General features: G+C 50.8%; 1 protein-coding gene across 1 annotated transcript in view; it reads left to right on the forward strand.

Annotated features, from left to right (window-relative positions):
• Positions 1–9,393, forward strand: part of LSM1 (LSM1 homolog, mRNA degradation associated) — a 246,565-nt gene that overhangs the window by 93,949 nt on the left and 143,223 nt on the right. The gene's annotated exons all lie outside the window — the stretch shown is intronic.

A 9,393-nucleotide genomic window follows, 5' to 3' on the forward strand; every position in this document is an offset into this window, starting at 1 on the left:
CAGGGTTTCTGGTTACAGAGATATTCAAATAAACACAAAAAGGTTAGCCATGTGGCCTAGCACTGGTGTGGTACTATAAATATCCTAAAATACGCCTACTTAATGTCAAAATCATTGCTTCAGATAATATTTTGAAGTAGGAGTAGTGTACTCCCTATTTTTGAAAGTTGGGAGTAAAACATTTTTTTCAAGTAAAGTGTTTTTATTGGCATTTTCAAAATGTAGAACATTCCCCTCCCCCTTTCCTACCCTCCCCATAAACAGACAGCTGATTTCACCCTCAGATCACCACCCGTCCCAACCTCAAGCCAGTTCCTACACCCAAAATGTTCATGGGCAGAGGAATACCCTTGAGTCACTGCGAAGAAAGGAAAGGACAACATCCCAATCTGCTCCACATTTTTGCAGGTCCCCTTGCACAGAGTATTTCACTCGCTCCAGGTCGACAAAGTTCCAGACCTTGGACAATCAATCTTGTTCATTGGGCACTGCCCTTTTTTCCATTTTTGAGCCACAATTATTAATGGTGCTATGTGAAGGATGGGCCTTCTGAGCTTTTGTGAGTAAAGTCTCCAGAATGTCCCTCATCCCAAGCATGGCCTCCTTATGTATACCAAATATCCTTGACATCACCTTCTGTACATAGTCCCAGAAGTTCAGCAGCCTCCCACACGACCACCATTTGTGGTCCCTGTTTCCCGGTGCATCACACCCTCTCCAACATCTATCGGAAACATCTGGATAGCATTTATGAAGACTTACAGGAGTGAGGTGCCACTGCACCATGGCCTTAATCCACATTCCCTAATTTGCACCAACCTGGTCAGCACGGGAATGTCCACTCACAAGCGATTCCATTGTTCCCCCTCTATTTAATGTCCCAAGGTATACTCCCAGTGTTTCATGAAGGGCCACCTCACTGCCTCCCGAGGGGTGGAAAATATCTTGTAGAGGACAGCTATCATGTGGGCATCTCCAGTGCTACTTGTTGTTGCAGCCCCTTAGACCTCAGGATTTTTGATCCAATGCCGAATTTGAGAGTATCTGAACCGCTCTCCATCCCCCATGTTAGTGTTATTTATGCTGTTCATAAATTTTAACATCCTGTCCCCCTACCATGTCCTGCCGCACCCCACACCTTGCCTTCTTCCACTTTCCAAAGGCTCCCGCCTACCCGCATTTAGCAAATTATGGATTCCTAAATATTTGCGTCAATGGATATGGGAAGGTTGTCGGGCCCACTAGCCTAACCAGTGAGTCCCACACCTCCCCCCACTAAAGCTGTACTCTTACTCATATACATGTTCCTAGGTCTGTCCACCTTGGGGCACCAGAGTACTTAATCTAGGGGCCTCCCCACCGCTGCCCTGCCATATTCCTCCATATCTTGTCCCAGTCGCCGATGAACCATTCCTGTACTACCATAATCTGGGGCGCCAAGTAGTGAAGGTAGGGAACCCCTAGACCTTGCTTGTGATTAGGTGTCATTAGCAATCTCATGGACACAAGTTTTTTTTGTTGTTGTTCCAAATGAATCTACTCATATTTTTCTGTCGCTCTGTAAAAAAAATAATCTTGAGCAGCTCCGATTTGTGGCGATTGATCTTCAGGCCTGCCACACTGCCAAATTCCTCCAACTCCCTTCCAATCCCTGGCAATGTTGTCTCCGGAGTTGTGATTGCCAGTAACATGTCGTCTGCAAAAGTGATCACCTTGTTTCCCCCTTCCCACGCCCCCCAAAACTAATACCCTTGACATCTGGTGCCTCTCTGATACAGGTGTGTAAGGGTTCCAGGGGAATTGTGTTAAAAAGTGGAGATAGTGGACATCCCTGTTTTTTACCCTGTGACACCCATATCCCCTGAGACAGCCAGCCTTTGATATCAACGGTTGGGTCTTGGTAATTGGCCCTCACCAACCTCCTGAATTTCTTCCCCATACCCATGGGCTCCATGGTGTGAAAAAAAGATAAGGCCACTCCATGTGGTTGAAGACCTTTTCAGCGTACAGGGCCAGAATCAATGCCGGGGTGTTGGTTAAATTGGCTTTCTCAATGAGATGGCATACCATGCGCGTGTTATCGGAAGTCTGCCAATGTGTGATAAACCCGGATTGGTCCAGTCCGATCAGTTTGGGGAGCAACCTATCCAGGCGGGATGCCAGGATCTTGTTGTATAGTTTCACGTCTGTGTTAATGAGGGCTATGAGCTGATATGACCCTCGCAGAGTAGGATCTTTGTTTGGCTTAGGGAGCAGGACCACTGTGTCCTCCTCCATGGACGTGGCGATTCATCCGGTCCTCCCAAAGGAGTTGAATAGGGGCACTAGAGTCAGGATCAGAACTTTCCTGAATGTTTTATGAAAGCTTCCCAAGTAGCCATCCGGCCGCAGTGCCTTACCAGTCGGCAATGTCAAGATCGCTGCCCTCACTTCCTCAGGGGTGATATCCCTGTCCAGTTCTTCCCTTTCCCCTGCTGTCATCTTATGCAGGGGCCATCTAGCCAGATATTCTTTCTGAGCCCTCTCCTCTGGCTAATCGGATGTATATATACTCTATAGATCTAACCTATCCCTCTGGTTATTCAATGTCTACATGGCCTCTCTGGCCCGCATGATCTCTGCCTTCACCTCCAACTTTCAGTGTTATGCGGATGACACACAGCTCTCCTTCAGACTACCCTCGGCCTGCTCCTCGTCCTCGCTTATCCCTGACTGTCTGGCCGCAATTCAGTCCTGGTGTGCTGCAAACGATCTCTGCCCCAATGCCAGCAAGACAGAGATTGTCGTCATTGGGATCCCTATTACCGCTTTTCCACTGTCACTATGGCCGCCCTCCCTTGGCCCTGTGCCAGGCCCATCACCCACTAGTGAGGCAAAAAACCTTGACTCCACTGTCTCCTTCTCCTCTCACATCTTGGATATTGTCACGCTCACCTGGTCTCCACGGGGGCGTGCTTGTGTGCGAAGGATGATGTCTGCACTGGTGGTTTTCTGCTTAATGAGGGCCTGCTTGCATCTTCCCTTCTGTCTTGCCTCAGGAAATGTTCGTCTGCAAGTTGAAACAAGATATTAGCCAACTGTGTGGAGCTGGTTTTGGTTTTCACCTCCTTCCGTGTTATTCTCCTCTTTCCCTGGCTCACCTTGTCTGTTATATGGGTGAGCTCTCCGTCCTGCACACTCTCTGGCAGGGGCGCGGTTACTCGGTAGTTCCAGGATCGAGTTACTTCACTGATTCGATGGAGGTGGCTGAAGTGGATGGACCGGAGTAAGCAGGTGAGTCTCTATTCCAATAACTCCTTGAAATAGCTGCTTTAAGTCGTTGCATGCAAGATATCTAATGTTCGTTTTTTGTCTTTCAGGTGCGGCACAAAGCGGTTTTCGGATGATGGATGACTCTCCTGACAATGATGTGCAGGATTCTTGCCGGTAAGTAGAGTGCTGTGCGAGATGCGCTAATAGTTCGCTTTATTTTAGCCTTCTTGTGTGCGACTAACCTGCTTTGTCTTTTCTGTTCGGCAGGTGCAGCGCTTTTCCAGGAAGAAGATGGAAGGTCCGACTGATGGTGTCGAGATGCGACGCGATGCAGAATGATGAACTGCTCGCGGGAGTTCTTGGAGGAGGCCGAGTCAGGTGCGTTGCTACCCGAGAGGGTACCTTCTGTTCTGATCTTCCACAGATGCAGCGGCCCCTGGATAAGCGTGAAGGCGAGGTCTGGATGTTCTGCATTTAAGACCTTCAATGCGTGAATAACTCTTGTTCTTCTATTTTCACAGGTGCAGATGGATAGAGTCTGGACGGGCGTGGCAGAAAGGAAGCAAGAACTGACACAGTGAGAGTTACGCTTGAGGAGTGCAGATTAACGCAAAGCGTGTTCAGTTTGCAAGATGCGGTTTAAACAGCCTTGCAAGTAGTTCCAGGAGAATAGTCCCCTTCATCGTATCCTGCCTCTCAGGAAAAGTAGACCTAAGCCACACCCTGTACTGAATGGCTCAGCATCTCAGAGCCCAATAAATGGAGCATGCATTTAACGCTTACCATGAGCCTGGCGCCAGCGGCGCCAGGACTGAGCCCAGGTGAGCCAAGCTGGGGCCTAGAAGTCCCAAAGGAAGCCAGAGTCTGGGCTGGGCTCGCAGGTTTCAGGGTTTTGGGGGCATGCACCATGACAGATACTTCTAAATAAAATCCCCCTACCAGCTGCACTTCCTCAGAGGTATTCAACTTTTTCTCACCTTCCCCCAGAGGCTTCCTGTCTCCAGAGCCCTGGTTCTTTCTAGACTGGACTATTGCAACATTCTCTTTCTCAATCTTCCTATTTCCACTGTCCCACCTCTACAACTCATCCAGAACAGAACCACAAGACTTATCCTTGGCCTCAAGCCCAGGGACCACATCTCTGGCTTTGAAATCCCTCCACTGGCTCCCCGTGTCTGCAAGGATCAAGTTCAAGACCCTCTGCATAATCCACAAGGCTTTCTGTGGCCGGGGCCTGCACGATCTAAAATTCCCTCTCCCTAAATACTCTCCCTCTAGAGCCCTCCGCTCGTCGTCCTACAACTCTAAAAAACACAGATTTGGGGGTAGATCTCTTTCCTCTGCAGGTGCTTCCCTCTGGAACAGCCTCCCTCCGTATTGAGCCTGATCACCTTAAATTCCGGAAACTCCTCAAGACCTTCCTCTTCTCACCCTTCTCTCTCGCTCTCCCTTGTTAACCCCCCTCTATTTTTGTTTGCTGCCCTCATCCCTCATTCCCTAACTCAGCTCTGTTTGCTGAATGTTCGCCTGCTGCACCTTCAGAGCCATACAGGTCTCGGGCTCCCCCACCAGTCCTTGCACCTGCCCCCAGGCCTCTGTACTCCACTCCCCACTTCTGCACTTCTTTACTCATTCCTTGAGAATGGTAACCCCTCTGCAATTAACCCAGAAACTTGGACTGGACGCACTTGTCCGCCCACCCCTCTCTTTTCATTCCATGCCTGGCACTTACGCTACCCAGAATATACTTGGCCTGGTCTGCCAGACTTGGTGCAGTAGTTTTTTTGTTGTTTCTGTATGTCCTTCTCCTGCTTCTCCTCTCCCCCTTTATCGTCCTATCATCTGTCACGCACTTGGACTATTTGAAACGTTGTGGCCGGGTACGGCAGCTAAGGATTGTGTGTTCTTCTCCCTCTCTTCCCACTTCGCTCCTTCCATTTTGTCTTACACCTGCATTTGTAGTAAGGCCGTCAGGCAAAGTTTCTAGTAATTTTTGCAAGGGCATTCCGAAACTTCAAGGCCTAAGAATGACTCTGTATTCCCCTGTTCCCTTCCCGCCTTAAAGTGCTTTGAAGCACTTCACCTGTGTATAAGCTCTTTACAAATAAACAATTACTCAAATAGAATTCGTGAAGGCATCTATGATGCCCTAATTTGAGGAGTTATCTTCTCCATGCCCTGCTCTAATCTTTAGAATGGTCCTAGATGCCTCTTTCTTCCTCATCTGTCCTAGCCAAAAACCTATTGGCCTTAATGGCTTTAATAAAGTAATTTTGCTGCAAGGTATATGAGGGATTGCTCGGCCTTCTTGGTTTGGAGAACCTCAAGTTGGCCCCTGATCAGCCTATATTCTTTCCTAACTGCATTACTTGTGCCCTTCTCCATTTTGGCCATTACTGCTTAAGCTGGTCTTCGAGCTCCCTGTACATCTGGTCCCTTTGCCTATCTCTCTGTGCTGTTTTTTAGTTATCAGCTTCCCCCTCATGGTGGCCTTGAACGCGTCCCATACAATGTGCCCTTGCGTCCCCTGTGAGCTGTTATTTACGAAGACATTTATGATCCACCCCCTCAGGTCATCACATAACTCCCGGTCTTTAAGACAGTGTTCTGGAAGCCTCCCTCTCCAGAGCCCTCGGCCCTCCCTCCTCCTGTGCAGGGTAAGGCTAATGGGCGTGTGTTCTGAAGCGCTATCGCCACCCCCCCAGATCTATCTCTCTCATCTACCCTAAAAGAGTATGGGATACCCATATATAGTCAATCCTCGATGAGGACCTGTGGACTTGGGAGTAAAAGGTATACCTTCTACCCTCCCCGTGTAATTCTCTCCATGAATCCACTAGAGTCAGACTCCCCATGCCCTCCTCCGTCTTCTTGGACGGAGCTACAGCTACCCGATTGTGATAGATCCTCACACTCCTATCTTTGTCTGTGTCCCATGCTAAATTAAAGTGCCCTGTAAGCTATATCCTACCCTTTGCAAAAAGTTCAAGTTTGGATATGATGGTCCTCCAGGAACCCATCCTGCCCGGTGTTAGGGGTGTATACTGTCGCCAGGGTATATCCCTCTCCGCCCCATTTGACATTTGCCTTGATGTATCTGACTTCTGGGTCTCCCATAGTGTCTGTAACAAGCAGCCTTGGCTGAGCGCAAAGGGCCAGGAGCACTCCGCCTTGTTTACCCTTAGCATTGGCCTGAATCAACTGGGGGTACCCTTTCAACTTAAGTTTGTCTATCAGATTTTTAATGTGTCTCTCTTGCAGCGCCACCCAGTCTGGCCTCTCCCTTCCCAAAAAATGTTGTAACTTTCCTCTTCTTTACCAGGGAGTTAAGACCCCTGACAGTAAGAGTGATCAACTTAAAAGTTTGGCATTCTGGCTGTGAGACTCCGGGGTCCGATTCCCCATTCTGTTCAGCTGTTCCCCCCTCTCACCCTCACTCTCTCCTCCCTGTCTCATTCCCCCCCCCACTCTGGTCAGGCTCAACTAGCCTCTAGCTCCCCCTACATTCTGAGATCTGAGCCCTTGCAGTAACCCAGAGTGAACCTATTCGGGTACCCCTAGACCCATGAAACCAACCAATATAGCTTACATCTCCCACCCCCGAACCCCGGACCCTAGCGCCTTTCAACCTCCCGCAGGCTGTTAATACAAACTTTTCCTGTCTCAGCCCTGTTCCTTCAGCGTGATGTATCCTTGTTAGTAGCTGGGTGGGTAACCTGCGCTCCTTCTACCTCGCCAGGGGGTTTGCCCGGGCCCGTTTTTTAAAACTTTCATCAGAACCTTTGTCCAATCTCAAATTTTCCTCTTCAGCGGTTCTTTCGCCGGTCTTCGTTCTTGCTGTGGAGACCCCTCCTCCTCCATATTCAGGATCCTCAAATCTTCCTTGCATGTGGTGACTGTGTTGTTTCCACTCCCATTCAAACAAAAAACCCAAGGGAAAAGTCAATTCCTAGCCTAAATCTGCTCATGCCAAAGCACGCACAACTGGCCCCATCTTCCTTGGAATAGTTGGAGCTCTGAGCCATTGTAGTTTATTGATCTAGCCCTTCTTGCGCCCAACAGCACCTTCTCCTTCTGCCCGTACTGGTGCAGGACAACTACTTCATCCCTGGGTCTGGTCCGGTGCTCTCCTTGCATAGGCCCCACTCTATGTATGCAGTCCAGCTCTATTCCCGACTAATCTTCCACCTCCAGCAAGCCCGCAAACACATGCTGCACCCTTGCTTCTGAAATTGGATCTTCTTGGTCGGTTCTCTAGGTCATCACTCTGGATCTGCAGGTTCTGAGTGAACCTTGCCAGCTGATCTACCAGCTCATCAATCTTCATGGTGTCCTCTGCATTATCCTGGATGGTTTTCTCTGCTGCATCGGCCCACTCCTCCAGTTTCGTTATGTCAATTTTCACATTCTGCAGAGATGGGGAGAGTTCTGCACGGATCAGGCTTAGCTGAGATTGGTTTCCAAAATCTTGTCCCCAAAGTCCTGAAAGCACTGGCAGAGGACCTCCTGGGTAACCACTTTATCATTTGTGGGCCCCACCATGTCACCGGACTCTTGACCAGTGTCTCCCTGGTCCCCCCTCCAATGGACTATCACCTTCCTTGCGTCAGAGTCTTTGCAAGTTGACCTGCTGTGAGGTTTTACACCGACTTGTGGGCCACCTGCAAGTCCTTGCCCTTGTTCTTGGACCTGTGTGTGGCAAGGTCGACTAGGAGGTCCAGGCCCTTCCTCCCCACCTGAGTGCCTTGTTGCTCGCCTTGGCCTCCCCTGGCAACTGCCCCAGGGCCGTAGACACCCTTTCACCCCACCTCTGAAGGCCTACTGTCTGCCAGGAGCCGAGTCCTGGTGTTCCCCTCTGCCTCCTCACCAGAGGGCCAACAGGTGTGCTCTCCCACAGGCCCCCAGACGGTGCTCCTCCTGGTCTCCGATTCTGTAATCAAGCCTTCCTGGGACTGGGGTGGGGGGGCGCCTCTCAATTCTGCTGCACATCTCGCGAGCCTGGGTGGACCCTCTGGGCCCCTGCTCCGCTCCTACCGCTTATCCAAATAGCCAGTGGGGCTAGGGCTAGGGCATCCCCCACTCCTTGCCCCCAGCGCTTGCCTGGGTCGTTGCCCACCCCCTATGCACTGGGTTTCTCAGCCAACGGGGGCCCTCCCTAATGCCTCTTCCAGTGGGCCTCTACTGGCCTCACTGCAGCCTTGGGGCCTTCCCCGGGTCTTCCCTCTGGGGGTTCTGGTTGGGGAGGGTGTCCCTGCTCCTCACCGTGTCAAAAGGCTTTCCTGTGTGCCCCCAGATTGCTGAAGAAGAAGTGGTCTCACTCTGTCCCAGGGGCCGGGCCCCCTCCATCTCGTTGTTGGGTCCCCTTGGAAGGTGCCCTGCACCACTGGCCTGCTGCTCCAGGTGCTGCACTAATGATAAGGCCTCTGCCAAGTTTCTCCCAGCAGCGCAGCGGACCCTCTGATTGAGTGGGGCGCATCCACTTCCTCCTCCCGAGCTCCTGTTGTGGCCAGCGATCTGTTGCCGCCATGATGACTCGCTCCCGGCGGCAGGCCCACGGCGCCCCCAGATGCCTACCGGGCTGTTCACCTGTTGCCGGCAGGCAACGGCCTAACCCCCCCCTGCCTGCACTCCACAGGGGCTCCCCAGAAATCCGTCAAGGCCCCTCTGCGCCTGCCACTTGAGGATGGCGTGTCACAGATCCGGAACCGCTCTTGCCGCGTAAAAGCTTTTCAGCTCAACACTTGTTTCGGATCCGAATCAGCAAGCGCTGCAAGCCTCCTGCTGTCCTGCCTTCTCCTCCCCACCTGCGCTGCTCCCGGTCATGTATCCCTGCCCGGGGATAGCTCAACTGTTATTTCTTTATTGTTCAGCGCCCCGGGGAACGGGGTGGGAGGGGCGAGAGTGCTATTGACACGCAGCTCTCCCCTCAGCGGCCAGCTTAGTATCCCCCGTAAAATGATTTTTTAGGGAGTAAAATCATAAGTCCCGTTCCCAATGGGAGTATTTTATAAACTAGTAAAAATATGTTCAACTGTAAAACAGAAGTATTCTGTGAGATGAGAAATACTTGGTTACACCAAGTTATTCATGCATAGGTGCATTACAAATGCCATATCATACCGTACTATGCACATTAAAAGA

Source organism: Ambystoma mexicanum, chromosome 10 (genome assembly GCF_040938575.1).
Source record: "Ambystoma mexicanum isolate Mex_15411 chromosome 10, UKY_AmexF1_1, whole genome shotgun sequence".
In the NCBI taxonomy this organism is placed as follows: domain Eukaryota; kingdom Metazoa; phylum Chordata; class Amphibia; order Caudata; family Ambystomatidae; genus Ambystoma; species Ambystoma mexicanum.